Below are 16,110 nucleotides of genomic sequence, written 5' to 3' on the forward strand. Positions count from 1 at the left end.
CAGACACAGGGTGTGTGGCTTGGGCACTGGGGTGGCGCACTCCATAGCTCCAATTTGTCCCCTGGCTGCCAGGAACCTCACTACACCCCTGGACCCCAGTTTCCAACCCTGGAAAGCTACTGCTAGTCAGTGTAGACTGTTGGGAATTCTCTCTGGTAGAGAAACCCTTTTTCAATTATAGCAGAGTGCACAGAGGCACAACACAGCGGAATTTACTTAGGCATGTGTGTATGCTGAGAGTAAAGTAACTTGGAGTCAGTTCATAGTTTCAAATCAATATATATGGCATTTATTAGAGAACTCCATTCTAGATAGGAAAGTGAGGAGTTAGGATCTCTAATCTAGCTAGCTAGCTGGATGCAGATGGATTCTGTATCTTTTCTGCACACATGGTGCAGGGAAAGGAGCTTGCCATGTTGCAAGGTAGTAGGAACAGGAAGAGAAGAGAGAGAGGAAATTAATCCCTAAGAGTACCAATCTACATTTCAAAGGGATAGTGTCAGAGCAGTAGAGAAGGGATGACCAATGTCTTGACCCTCTAGCCCTCTGACTCACTAGTCTGTCCTCCACTATCTTTGAGACAAGAGACAGCGCATAGTCCTTAACTTCCAACATAGACAGTACTGAGCTAGGTGGATAAATGATTTGACTCAGTAAGTAAAATTCATCTGGAAAACACAGGTGGCAATGAGAGCAGGAGTTTCCCCTAGGACAGACTGCACTGACAGAAGACAGCCTACTAGTCTTTTAAAATATAGCATTGTATATATTTTAAGGTAAGCCACCTAATGGTGCAGGTGAACGATTTGATTATCAAGCCAGAGGTTGCTGGTTCGAATCCCCACTGGTATATTCCCCAGACTATGGGAAACACCTATATCGGGCAGCAGCAATATAGGAAGATGTTGAAAGGCATTATCTAACACTGCGTGGGAGGAGGCAATGCTAAACTGCTCCTGTATTCTACCAAAAAAAAAAAAAAAAAAGCACAGGGTTCTGTGGTCACCAGGAGTCAAAACCAACTCGACAGCACAGTGTTTCCTTTACCTAGCACCCCAAAAGTCAGAAAAACAGCCATCTCCCTTATACAAGAAGAAACTAAAGATAGGCACTAATAACTTCTTAATCAGAGGTGAGCATCTGATTATATCCAGGTATGCTCAGTATATAGACAGGTGAGGTTTTGCAAGAGGTTGTCACCCCCGTTCCTTGTAACATTTTGTTCAATGCAACACATGACATGATGTTATTGTGGTGTGTGCAGCAAGCCAATGCTGTGAGACAGGGTGGGGCAATGCATAGCAGGATAGCACTTTAAGGGCTTCATTAAACCAAACGTTATTAGGAAGAAAGGGGGAAAGGCACAGAATGAGAGCAGCCTTGTTTCTTTCTTCTTCAGTTCCCAATAAACAGCACATTCTGCTTTTTTAATTCAGCCTGAAATGGGAGGAGGGCTAGAAGGGGCTTATCTTCCTATAACAGCTCAGTGTTGATGCATGGAGGTCATTTTCCTTTCCCCATCCCCTTTCACCTTAATGGACTGTGAATCATCTAGCTTGCTAGGAATCCCTCTTCTTCCCAAGCCACTGGCAGTCTGGTGATAAGGAAGCTGCTGAAACAGCCCTGAGAAACAGGACATGTGAAAGAAATGGAGATGGTGGCCTATCTACCAAAAGAAAACTTTAGAAGCGGGGTCGGGGGCAGGCTTGTTGAGACCTTTTGACTCCAGTCATTGAAGCTCTTCTCACATTCAGTGAGAAGACCTTCTTCCGGGGCTGCAGGGAAAGTGGCCTTAGCCTGGTCTCCCCACAAACTATCACAAGGCAGCCCTGGGTGGCCAGATCGGTGGCTCCACCACGGAGCTGGCGAGGGCTGAAGAGATTGGGGGCCATGTGGCCCCCAGAAATTCCAGGATGCCCCGCGTGAGCACACAGGGCATCCTGGAGAGACCCCCGAGGCCAGGAGGCTGCTTGCAGCCTCCCGGCCAGAGGTCTACTCGTGTGTCACTGTGCAGCGCGGTGACACAGGGGTGAAAAAATGAGGTTAATGGAGCACTCGCTCCATTAACCTCATTTAAAGGGAGGGGGAATTAGGAGGGTTAGCCGCCTTGGGAGCACTGGGCTCGCCTGCGAGCCAGCTGGTTCTCACGATCCCTGGAAAGTGGGTTAAGCTCCCTTAGCCCAGTTTCCAGTGATCGTGGGGATAGCGTCATTTTCTTATTAATATGACAAATATGTATATACCACTTTTCAACAAAAGTTCCCAGAGCAGTTTATATAGCTGATAGATAGATAGATAGATAGATAGATAGATAGATAGATAGATAGATAGATAGATAGATAGAAATGGCTCCCTGTCCCCAAAGGACTCACAATCTAAAAAAGAAACATAAGATAGACAGACACCATCAACAGCCACTGGAGGGATGCTGTGCTGGGTATGAATAGGGCCAATTGCTCTCCCCCGCTAAGTAAAGAGAATCACCACAGAAAAAGGTGCTTCTTTGCTTAGTTAGCAGGGGGCTTCTGAAAGCCTGAAAGCTTAGAGTACTTAGGATGAGGAAAGCAACACAAAAAGAAAGTAGGTCTTTTAGGGCTATTGACACAATCTATTAGGGTTGTGCAATTTGATTTGCCCACAAATCGATTTGGGTCAAATTAGGGGTGATTTGATGATTCTACCCTGAATCGAATCACCCTGAAAACAAAAGGCCAGATTTGGGTAGATTATAATTGTCCCCCTATTTGACCTGAGTTGATTTGGGTGATTCGGGCACTGTTTTGAGGCCCGTTTTGCTGGAAAAATAGGCCCCAAAATGGTGCTTCTTTCTGGGGAGAGCTGGGCTACCAATTGGGATCGACAGTTAGTCCAACCCTCTGCTCTGGGCTCAGCATGTCAGCCTGCCTCGGAGGACAGGTCTACCCCGATAGACCAGGATTACTGGTCACCAGGTGATGTGCCAAGTCTGGAGTGGAGGGCTGGTCTACCTGCTGGTTTTCCAGAGAGAGCTGGTCTACCAATTAGGATCAGTGGGCAGACCAATCCTCTGCTCCAGACTTAGTGCAGCCATCAGCTCACTACGGAGGGCTGGTCTACCCACTGATCCTAATTGGTAGAAGCTCTCCCTAGAAAGAAGCACCATTTTGAGGCCCATTTCTTCAGCAAAATTGGCCTCAAAATGGCACTGGAATTGCCTAAATCAATGGAATTGCCCAAATCCAATTGTGGGGTGATTCATTGAGGCAGCTAGCCAAGCCAGCTACTTTCAATGGATCAATTCGGGGGTCTGCAATTCAATTTGACCTCAAATCAAATTGCAGATCTGGATTCATGAACACCCCTAATGACCATCTTGCCTGTGACAACTAGGGTTGCCAACTCTTACTGAAACTATTCCTGGAAATCACGCACACAAGCAAACACACCTGCCCAGTATCTTTCACAATATCAAGCCATTAACATCTGGAGGATTGCTTTCAATAGTCACCTGGAGATTCATGTTGAATGCTGGAGGCTCCAGGCCTACCCGAGAGACATCTGCTTCCTGATTGTGGTTCATGTGTTAACTGGCTCATTTGCCACACACAATTTTGTATGTCTCAGTGTGGGCTGAAGGGAGGTGTGAAAAACTGCAGACTCTGCTTATGGTGAATGGATATGGTGAGCAGCCTGATGAAAGAAAAAAGGAGGTGGCTGACACAACAGGACTGGTTGAATGCATTGGCTCTGACTGCCTGGCTTTGGGAAGCCAAACTGACCTGAAGAGGAAGGTAATTTCTGGCTTCAAAGTTATAGCAAATCTTTTGGCGCTCTCTAGTGTTTCCTTTTGTTGGTGGTGAATTTTCTCAAAGTTTTTTTCAAAGTCTCATCTGGTGAATTTTCTCTAAATTAATGGGGAAAGCAGCCCCCACCTCACAAAAACAAAATATCCCCACCTAGATTTGCAGATTCTGAATAAAAAGGTGTTATCTATAATGCAAAATCACCTAAACAGTTATATTTTCTTTTGGAACAACCCCACACACCAAAGAAACCCATAAAGCTCTTTAAAGGTCTTTTGCAGTTTCAAATTGGTTCTGTTTTCAACAAGGAAAAAAGTCTCTGGCCACTCTAGGCTTGTCTGCCAGCAGTGGTGGAATGTTCATTTCTCAGAGGGCTCTACAGCTTTGGCCTTTCGGTAGATATGGACTACAACTCCCAGCTTGCCTAACCATTGGCCACACTGATTTGGAATGATGGGTGGTCCAGAAACAGCTGGAAGGCTGAAGTTGAGCAGCCCTGATTGATTGGTTCCCCACCTAAGACTGAGGCAGCGGAGTCAGGGGCTAGAATCCCTGATAAGCTGCATACCAGTATTTATTAAAACAAACTTAGAATTTAGGATGAGAGCAAGTGTCTTGCCCCAGGACACCAAGAAGCTTGCAGTGGTTGAGGGGAAATCTGGAGATCCAAAACAAACATTCTGTCAACTGCACTACATCATAGACCAACAGTCCTCTGGGGGCATGGTAAAAGAACCAGGTGACTACTTAAGCATGTACCCTATTTACCTGAATCCAAGACCAGCTTTTCCCCAAGTTTTTTTTGATCAGGAGGTCATCTTAAAATTCAGAATCCGGTTCCTTTTGAGTAACTGCAGATATAACCTGTATTTAACCTCTACTTTTTAAGGGGTCATCTTAGATTCAGAGCTGTCTTTGATTTGGGTAAATACTGTACAAACCAGAACAAATCATGGATCACCCCGCCATTTCCAAGGTGAGACAAACTCCTGAAAAGAGAAATCAGGTTGGCAGCTCTCTGTCCAAAAAAAGGCACCTGCACTTTCATGACAGCCCTGACTTTATTAATTGGATGGTGAGGAATTTTGCTTCTTCTCATGGCACTACTCTGAGCAGCACTTCCAGACATGTAGTTACAGTATGAAAGGCTGAGGCACATGACAGTCAAGACACAGTGAGTGCGTTTGGACTTTGCATGGAACCATGACTTATTTTTATTTTAACTAAGGTTTATTTAACAAATCTGGATTGATGCCACAGATGAACACCAAATCTTGTTTTATTTTGGTGGGAGGAGGGTTTTATTTTTCCATATCTTGGCTTGTTTGGGTCTAGCCCCTTATCCCTTATCTCTCATGAGTGAGGCTGCCTCTATGTGAAAGCCCAACACGGATGAAGCTAGTGAACGATTATTGCCAGTTCAGACATCACACAAGACCATGGTTAGGATAAACAAACCAGCCTCAGTCTTGGGCTCAGACTGTGGTTTGATGACCCAGAATAAGCCACCATTTGTTGACTGGCATGAGTGTAGACATACAAACTTAAAAGAAGTTTTAAGATTTTAAAACTTTTAAAAGTTTTAAGATTTAAGTCTTAAAAGAAATAAACCATGGTTCTGCGTGATGTCTGAACTCATCCATTGCTGGCAATTCTCCAGTTCCCCTTCAGAGCACTTGCAATTTTAAAAGGCCAGGGTACTGCTAGGTATAAACCAGATGTGTTCTGGGAAATCTGTGACTGGATCCATCCGGGTTTTTTCCCTCTGGTTACAAACTTCAGGGCCCAGGGCCACAGAGAAGGGATTAACCCTTTTCTCTGCACTGTTTTCCTGTCTTATATCATCTACCTGAACTGCTATTGGCAGCAAAGAGAGAGCATTGTGAGCCAGGCTCGGAGTGGGTGACAGGGCAACAGGGCATATTACCGGTGCGCCACACACACGGGGCACCCCTGCTCCCCACCGCACTCGGCCACAATGAATACTCCCACCCTTAAGTACCCATTCTGCTCAAAACCCGGCGCCCTCCCCACATACATTCCACCACCCTCTCAGTGCCCCCAGTCTGGCCTTGCCGTGAGCCCAAAATGGATGATGCCCTCCAAGAACCCAGAACTTACTACTCCACAGGGAGTATTCTTTCTGCCACTATTGAGTATGATAGCAAAATGCAGTGACATTCTTGCTTCTGGCCACTAGATGGCAGCATACAGCAAGACTGGAGGTAAAGTTTCCCAAAATACATTTAATTAGGCTTCAGAAGCCTCCCTGATTGTGCCATGTGATACAATTCAGCAGTGGCAGAATGAGGCCAGCATTGTTGTGTCTCTCCCACTAGCTTAATTTCACACGCTCAAAGGAAGTGAATAGCCAGCATTTGGGATCTACTGGGGAGTCTAGGGACTAGGAAACACACCTTTCATGTATGAAGAAAAGGAACAGTGTTAAACAGGATACAGTGCACTTAAGCATAGAACCCAGGCACCTGTTAGGAATAGAGAGACCTTTGCAATTTAATACTGCTAATGGAAATGCTTCATTTACTATAAGAAACAGTGCAGTGTGGCTAAGAATCTGGCACCATCGTTTGATTCTGCAACAACCTGGCCAAGGCCAGCCCACACACTCCGCCAATGTGGGGATAATAATATTCCTCTTACAGAGTGAAAACATTTGGCTTGAATTTAGGAATACAAATTTTAGGAATACAATTTTTTTATTGAATCAACAAACTACCAAAGCATACAGTATGTTGCCATTGCACAGTTATATACAGATAAATTGTTTTTACATCATACAGAGAGAGAGAGAGAGAGAGAGAGAGAGAGATATTTACACTTAGAGAGGTTGTAAACAACAGGTTTGTGGAGTATATGCAAGTCGTGCTGTAACGAGGGAAAAAATTTTCCAATCAAATCATTTAATCTGGGGCGGGGGGGTCACATCCAACGTCCATTTCCACAGTTTGTCCCATCGCTGTTTGGTGGAGATACTTTTGTCCTTTTGCATGTAACCGTACAGGCTTTTCCAGAAAAAAACTCACAGGGGCTATTCTGATGATCAGCAAAAATCAGGCTAGCCTCCGCTAGCCCGATTTTTGCTGGTCATCAGAACCACCGGGCTCACAGCCAAGCCCGGTGGTTCTGAAGCAGCTAACCTGCTCCTGTAGCCCGCCCCTTAGCCCGGTTTGCAGAGCCAGCGCTCCGCAAACCCGGGCTATCTGCTCGTGAGTAGCCGTGGTGCGGCTCCGCACCACGGCTACTCGCAAGCAGACCCCCGACCAGGAGGCAAAAAGCCGCCTCCCGGCTCTGGGGGTCTCCCCAGTATGCCCTGCGTGCTTGTGCAAGGCATACTGGGGCTTCCGGGGGCCACGCAGCCCCCGAGCTCCCCAGCCCCCGCCGGCTCTGTCTCGGAGCCAGCAATCATGTGGGCGGCCGATCCGGCCATCCAGGGCTCCCTTCCCACTCACAGCCCCAAACCAGATCTCACGGATCATGAGACCCAGTCCACAGTCTTATCTCCCTGTATCTCTTGGTCCCTTCTTCCCTCCTTGTTCCTATGTAGGAACATTGTGTAAGTGACATACAGATTTACTAACCGTACTACCAGAAGGGGTATGCTCCAGTTCCCCAATATGGGGCCACCTGTCCTATCTTGTTTCCTGGAGGGTTTTTTTGCTGGGAAAGAGGTTTTATCGCTCAAACCCAAGGTCAGTTCTTCCCATGTCTGTTTTCCCAAATCTGGCCACTCTAACTGCTTGCTTGCACCCTGCCACACTTCTTTGGCCACCACACATTCTTTTAAGAAATGCAGGTGGGTTTCATTGAATGTCTTGAATTTAGGGTGAAGAGGAATGGATCCCTCTTTTCTGCTTCTTATCTCTTTTCACAGAGATAAGGCCCTTGCTAACAGAGCAAAGAGGCACCTTTTAAAAGTGGTGAGTCTCTTATATTTAGCAGGGGAGAGCAACTGGCCCTATCCATCCCCAGCACAGCATCCCTCCAGTGGCTGTTGCTGGTGTCTATCATGTTTCTTTTTTAGATTGTGGGCCTTTGGGGGACAGGGGAGCCATTTTATTTATATCTAATCTGCTTTGGGAATTTTGTTGTTGAAAAGCAGTATATAAATATTCGGCATATTTGTATTCACATCTGTAGTCTTCCCAGTGGCCACCCATAATTTCCCACAGAATTCCCTCTGAGAACAACATTATGTGATGTAGTGGCATTCGAAGGGAGGTGTGTGTGTGTGTGTGTGTGTGTGTGTGTGTGTGTGTGTAAGAGAGAGAGAGAGAGAGAGAGAGAGAGAGAGATATTTTGGCAGTTTTACAGAGGCAAATTACTAGCGGCAGTTCTCCCCATGAATGCATTTCCCCATGCAGCCATGGGAAAATCTGTCATTAGTAATTTGCCTCTGTAAAACTGCTGAAATCTCTCTCTCTCTCTCTCTCTCTCTCTCTCTCTCTCTCTCTCTCTCTCTCTCACACACACACACACACACACACACACACACATTTCACTGCCTGCAAATGGAGCTACGCAATTGCGCATTGGCTTGGGCCCCAGCCCCCAGGTACCTTAGGGACTGTCTGCTCCCATCTGAATCTACTCACCTGACTAGATCAGCAGGGAGGGGTCTGCTTCACATGGCAACAGTTGCTGAGGCCCATTTGTCGAGCATGCAGGACAGGGCCTTCTCAGTTGTTGCTCCCAGGTTGTGGAACTCGCTCTCAGCTGAGACCCACATGGCTGCCTCTCTCCCAGCTTTTAGAAGGAAAGTGAAGACGGCCCTTTTTATCCAGGCTTTTGGTCACTGAGCTGTCCTTTGCTCTTTTTAAGCTGTATTCTGTTTTTATGTTTTTACTGAATAGTTTTTTGTTTTTTGTTTTGTTAACTGCCCTGCAGGTCTTAGGACAAAGGGCATTATATAAATATAAAATTGAGAGAGGCATTTTGGCTCAGCCCTGTAAGCATGTGAAGTGCTTTGAACACTTGAAAGTGCCATGCAACCATTTCAAACTGGATTTAGAGTGGGCTATGGGGTTGAGACAGCCTTGGTCGGCCTGATAGATTATCTATACCAAGAAATCAACAGGAGGAGTATGACTCTGCTGGTTCTTTTGGACCTCTCTACGGCTTTCGATGCCATCAACCATGGTATCCTGAATCATCTGGGGGACTTGGGAATAGCGGGTACTGCTTTGCAGTAATTCCATTCCTATCTTTCAGGCAGATTTCAGATGGTGTCACTCGGAAATAGTTGCTCTGTGAAACCAGAGCTATTGTATGGTGTCCCTCAGGGCTCCATCCTTTCCCTGATACTTTTTAACATCTATATGAAACCACCTGGGTGAGCTCATCAGGGGATTTGGAGCAGGGTGTTATCTATCAATATGCTGATGACACCCAAATCTATTTCTCCATGACATCATAATCAGGAAATGGCATAGCTCCCCTAAATGTCTGTCTTCAGGCAGTAATGATATGAATGAGAGATAATAAATTTAAGCTGAATCCAAACAAGATGGAGGTACTAATGGTAAAAGGGCCATAATTCAAGGGATGTGATAGAACTTCCTTTTCTGGATAGGGTTGCACTCCCCCTAAAGGAACAGGTACATAGCTTGGGAGTGCTTCTGGACCCAGGCCTCACCCTGGTATCTCAGGTGGAGGCTATGGCCAGGAGCGCTATCAACTTTGGTTCATACAACAGCTGCATCTGTTCCTTGAAGATAATGATCTCAAAACCAGTGAAGAAATTCACTGGTAACTTCTTGGCTTGATTACTGCAATGCGCTGTACATGGGGCTGCCTCTGTATGTTGTTGTTGTTGTTATTTATTTGATTTCTATACCGCCCTTCCAAAAATGGCTCAGGGCAGTTTACACAGAGAAATAATAAACAAACAAACACACAAATAAACACACAAATAAACACACAAATAAATAAATAAATAAGAAAGAAAGAAAGATGGATCCCTGTCCCCAAAGGGCTCACAATCTAAAAATAAACCTAAAACAGACACCAGCAACAGTCACTGGAGGTACTGTGTTGGGGGTGGATAGGGCCAGTTGTTTGGAAACTTCAGTTAGTTCAAAAATGCAGCAGCCAGATTAGTCTCTGGGGTTTCTCGGAGAGACTATATTATGCCTGTTTTACAACAGCTGCACTGGCTGCCAATATAGGAACATAGGAAGCTGCCATATACTGAGTCAGACCATTGGTCTATCTAGCTCAGTATTATCTATCCAGACTGGCAGCAGCTTCCCCAAGGTTGCAGGCAGGAATTGCTCTCAGTCTTATCTTGGAGAAGCCAGGGAGGGAACTTGGAACCTTCTGCTCTTCCCTGAGAGGCTCCATCTCCCGAGGGGAATATCTTGCAGTCCTCACACATCAAGTCTCCCATTCATATAAAACCAAATGGCTTAGGACCAGGTTACTAGGGAGAGCACCTTCTTCAGTATGATCCCTACTGCACTTCAGGAGAGGTCCATCTCTGGTTGTTGCCAGTATGCCTGGCTGCGACTCAGGAGCAGGCCCTCTCTGAAGCTGCTCTTGCACTCTGGAATGCACTTCTTATGGATATTAGATGTGTTAGAGTGTTAGCAGCCTTTCAAAGAGCCGTTTGTTTGTTTGTTTGTTTGCCTGGCCTTTAGTGAGTACTGAGATGATTTTAAAGTGGCTTTAATGTTGTTTGAATGAGTTTTTTAAAAAAATCTGTTTTTATATTTGTGAACTGCCTTGAGCCATCTAGGTGTGGCAGTATAAAAATCTAATAAACAAACAAATAAATAGATTTTATTGAAGATTACCACAACTACCTAATGGAACCCAAAAAGGCTTGGGGAAGCTTGTAGGGATTCATCAAATAGATACAGCCCAAGAGATTTGGGCACTCAGGGCAGGCACCACATGCTACTGCTACCTGCACCCTGTGCGCCCCTGCAATCCGGCTGAGTGGCTTACAAACATCCACTCTGCCACTGCCTCATTCGGATTTCAAAAGAATGAGGGAAACAGAGCAGAAGAGGATCCCTTCCAGCCATGGGCATAGCGTCTATTGGGCAAGGGGGACAAATGTCCCCTGGCCTGGAGGGTCAGGGGCCCACAAGGGGCTCACAAGGCTGCTGCTGAGTGCAGCTGGGGCACATGGCACTTCCCCCCATGCTCCCCCCTCCCAGCCCCTCACCGCTGCTCCACCCTGGAGAATCGAGGGGCCCACATGGCACTTCTCCCCATGCTTCCTCCTCCTCGCCCCTTGCCGCTGCTCCACCCCCTGGCCTGGCCACCATTCAGGAGCCACCGGAGGAGAGGCTGCCCAGCCCCAATCTGCTGCTGCCCCCAGACAGAGGACTGTCCCCATGCCCAGCCCCAATCCGTGCACATGGGAACCTTGCTACACCTCTGCTTCCAGCTCTAAAATGCTGTGATTCTAGGAAGTGTAGCAGAGAATGGAGGATTAGAGTGTCTCCTCATCACACTGCACTCCTCCACCTCCTTCCCCACCCGTTCTCCCTCCTCCTCTTCAAATCTAAGTGAAGTGGAATTTCAACAAGCAGGTGAAGGCAGTGGCAAGGAGTGGGGGTGCTTTCATGTTGCCACCTTCCCCCCTCAACCACCTGATAATCTACTGCCTGGAGTATTAGGAGTCTGTCCCTGAGTAGGTGAGAGGCTCAGTCAGTTTTCTAGCTTGGAATCCATGCCTTGTAATTTGAAGTAAGGAGAAGGCAAGGCTCTAGACTTCAGTATAAATAGGCAAGAACAAGCAGAACACCCCGCTCCACATCTCATTGCTTGTCCTCCTGGCTCTTCACCACAAACCACATCTTCAAAGTTAACAGGCGAATGCAGCAGACATCTCTGCTGTACTCATTGTTGTCATGGAAACTCAGGGTTTCACAGAGACAGGGGTGTTAAAGCATCTTTTGGTAAATCAACATGAGGAGAAACTCCTAGTCATCAGGAATCATGACCCCACATACTCAGTCTGCTGGAAGAGTAACCTCTACTTTAAAAATAAAAAAATCTTTTCTGCTCAGTCAGCACTTCAGCTGGTGATGCCAAGGGGGCAGGGGAGATACACATCCCACTCAGACTACAACCCTTTTCAGATATTATGCTCAACATACATACAATCTGTGTACACATGTATTGATCTGTATGAACAGTGATTCACACTTTATGTCCAGCACATGTATAGTTGTACACTTCCTGTGTCCTGCATTTGAGGGCATCTGTACCTCGGCTCAGTTTTAGAATGATGGTTTTTAAGTGAACCTATAGGTTTACTGTTTAAAATGCAGTTGTACAGTCATTTGCACCAAAGTGTGTGTGTGTAAACACCTATACTTTTTAAATTTAGCATATTTATACTGCCCAAAATTTATGTCTCCAGGTGGTTATATATGACCATACAATGTGATGTTTGAATAAAGTACTGTTTCTTTTAATGGCGGGAGAGCTGGTATGAGAGGATTGCTGATCCTGTGGTAGTGAGCATGTCATCTTTGCTCAGCAGGGTCCACCTTGGTTTGCATTTGGATGGGCAACGACATCTGAGCACGGCTGTAAGGTATTTCTCTGGATGGGTCCATAGCTCAGTGGAAGAGCATCTGAATGTAGAAGGTCTCAGGTTCACTCCAAAGGTCTCAAGTAGGGCTGGGAGACACTCCTGCCTGAAGCCCTGGAGAGCCGCTGCCAGTCAGTGTGACTGGCGTACTGATCTAGATGGGCCAGTCATCTGACTTGGTATAAGGCAGCTTCCTATGTTCCTATGTAATGTCCTGGAGTCATGAAAATTGTAACTTTCTCTTCTAGGGAGACATGAGAACCCCCGAGCTTGCCTCTAATGGGGTCAACCTTTTGCTGACACCTCCCAACTGAATGTGTGCAAAAAACTTGACCCCTTTGCAAGCCATTGATCTGAATGCTGCGAAAAGGCTCTCACCAGCACTCATAAAGCACCCACCTCTGCTGTTGCCTCCTCCTTCCCTTTCCCTAAAAGCCAAGTATGTGTAGGGGAAGAATGGCAGTTCAGTCCCCAAACAGCAAAGCAAAACCAATTTGGTGAGAAAGCAGCAAAGCAAGAGGTCTTGAGACAGTTCTTTAGTACTGAAGAACTACAAGGATTTATTTAAAGAAAAGGTTACAAACAAATGTGAAAATGCATGCAGCTTAATTTCAGCTGTAGCTCATGGCTGGAGAAAGGGAGAGACCAAAACAAACAGCCATTTCTGGAGAGACAAAATGGAGACTAACACTGGAAGAACAAAGAGGGGAGGAGTCCAGCACTTTTATCCATGACCCTAACCCCCCACCCCCAGTGGTCACTATGAGACATTGCAGCTGAGAGCTGATGCTGCCTGGGTCCTAGCTCCAACAGAATGTACCTCTGGGAGTGGTGGCAGCAGAAGCTGTGGGAACTACTAAGACTCCAGTGACATGCATTTTCCTGCTAGGAACTGGGGCTACCAGTTTGAGAATCCCTTGTGGAAAACCATTGGTGCACTGATTTGGGTGATAGTGTGTCCGCTGGCCTGACCATGTTAGATAAAGATGAGTGCATGCTGTAAGAGTATGCAGACAAGGCATTATCTGAAGCAGCCCTATGATATTTCTACTAGGGCAAAGGCCTTTTAGGACTTCCCCTGGCAGAAATGATGCAAACAGCATCAATTTTCCACTGGTTATTCTGGAACTCATAGGCCCCTATTCCAGAGGGAAAAGCACACTCTGCTCGGGTCTGGGACTGCCCACTGCCATCTCTGATCCTCCGCCATCTCCTCCTCTTCCGAGTCCCAAGGGTAAGTACTGGGTTGGAGGGCAGGGAAAAGCAGCAGCTGCTCACAAGTTGAAAGCAAGTGCAAGCCTGTTCACCTGCTTGAAGCAGGCCATGAGCACATCTGACCTCAAGCCTGCTCGAATGCGTTCAAGCAAAAGGCACTCTTTTGAGTGCCCCTTCTTGAATGCTTGTAAATCTCTACTTTCCTTGTTCATAGCTATGCTCAAATTATGGGGAAACCTTAAGGGGCTCAAATTCACAAATCTCGCCCCGACTCAAATTTTAGCCAAATCATGGAGCCTCTGTGGCCATCTAAAAAAAAGTAGCTAAGGGATCTGCCCCCCCCCCCAATTAGGGGGCAGACCCCTTCTGTTTCCCTGTAATTCAAGCACTGATACATCGCATACTTTAAAGCAGGGGTTTCCAACCTTGGGTTGCCAGCTGTTATTGGACTAAATTCCTGTCATCCCCAGCAACAAAGGTCTTTGTTACAGGGGATGACAGGAGTTGTAGTCCAGCAACAGCCAACAACCCAGGATTGGAGACTCCTGCTTTAAAGTGCACAGGGTTTGTACAGGGATTGGATGAGTCTGTCCACCAAATACGCATCTAAAAGAATGAAGCCCTGTAACCTGAACATCTTTTTCAAAAAACAATTGGAATAACTGGATGCTCCAGCATAAAAATAAAGTACAATCACTTGATTTAGACTCTTATAACTTAAAGCTGGAAGTTTGATCAGGTATGAAGGCATGTGATAAACAAATGAAAAGGACTTCATTATCCTCACTTTCAATAGAATAGGCTCATTCTCACAATTATGAAAGAAGTAGGAGAAGCCTCCTACCCAAGTTTATGGGATTTTCTCCCATTTTCTGCTGTGTGAGAGTTAAAAACAAGGTTAGAGGCAGTGTTCCATCTAACAGGAATTCTCAAATGTTGTTGACTACAATTCCCAGCATCCCCAGCTGCAATAGCCTTTGCTTGGGGATTATGGGAGTTGTGGTCAAAATCTGGGAATCCCTACTAGAGGGAACACAGGTTAGAAGTGCAGTAGGTGGGTGGGAGGGCTCCCTCCTACCCAGCAGCTATATCTGGATCTTTAAGGAGGTGGGAGGGAAAACCCTCTGGCCCAGCTGCTGCTAAGCACATGATCACTGCCAGCACAGTTCCCAGATTTGGTTAAGAGGCTTCTCTGACCCTATTCATAATCTTGAGGACAAGCCTACAATCTAGCAGGGGCATAAGAGAACTATTTTCATGAGTTGACACTTAGTGCCTTTTGCATAGGGTTGCTAAATTTGCAGGAGCTGCAGAAAAGCTGTGGGGGAAGTGTGTTGAAACAAATGCTGCAACTTGTCAGGGCATTAATTTGTATTGATTTCTTAATGTCTACAGTTTCCCCTGAAAGTAGTTACACCATCTTCTGGTTTTATTACTGTTATATTGTTTTAATTGCATACTGTTATTGTTTTTATTGCATATGCTATCATATTTTAATGAGTTAATAGGCTGAACAATAAACGATTTGGATTAGGAGTACTAATTCATTGCCATGATAGTGTCTGAGAATCCATTCGTCATCTTCAGTGCCGAGTACTAGAAAAGGACTGCATAACTGACAATCATAGTACGATAATTCTGATGGTCATCCTAAATCAAAGCATGTCAAGTAATTATGATGACCATAGCTGCTATTATAAATCACCACTAAGAGCAAAATGAGTCGTCTTCAAGAGTAATACAGTTGTAACAAGAATGGGACCTCAGGGCATTGGAGCTTTTATTCTTACAGTTGTCACTGGATAAATGTTTGCTCATGCTGCGTGCCTGTCAGAAAGGATCACCAAGGAAGACATCACTTATTCTCTTCCTGGCCTTAGTTTTTCTAGGTGCCTACATTGCAAGTATGGAACCTAGTAGTCACATGGACTTCATCATAATCTATGGATGCACAGTACAGGTGAAACTCAGAAAATTAGAATATCGTGCAAAAGTCCATTAATTTCAGTAATGCAAATTAAAAGGTGAAACTGATATATGAGACAGACGCATTACATGCAAAACGAGATAAGTCAAGCCTTAATTTGTTATAATTGTGATGATCATGGCGTACAGCTCATGAAAACCCCAAATCCACAATCTTAGAAAATTAGAATATTGCATGGAACCAAGAAGACAAGGATTGTAGAATAGAACAATATCGGACCTCTGAAAAGTATAAGCATGCATATGTATTCAGTACTTAGTTTGGGCCCCTTTTGCAGCAATTACTGCCTCAATGCAGCGTGGCATGGATGCTATCAGCCTGTGGCACTGATGAGGTGTTATGGAAGACCAGGATGCTCCATTAGCGGCCTTCAGCTCTTCTGCATTGTTTGGTCTCATGTCTCTCATCCTTCTCTTGGCAATGCCCCATAGATTCTCTATGGGGTCAGGTCAGGCGAGTTTACTGGCCAATCAAGCACAGTACACTGTATACTTTTCAGAGGTCCGATATTGTTCTATTCTACAATCCTTGTCTTCTTGGTTCCATGTAATATTCTA

The sequence above is a fragment of the Hemicordylus capensis genome, chromosome 4, assembly GCF_027244095.1.
Source record: "Hemicordylus capensis ecotype Gifberg chromosome 4, rHemCap1.1.pri, whole genome shotgun sequence".
Classification (NCBI taxonomy): domain Eukaryota; kingdom Metazoa; phylum Chordata; class Lepidosauria; order Squamata; family Cordylidae; genus Hemicordylus; species Hemicordylus capensis.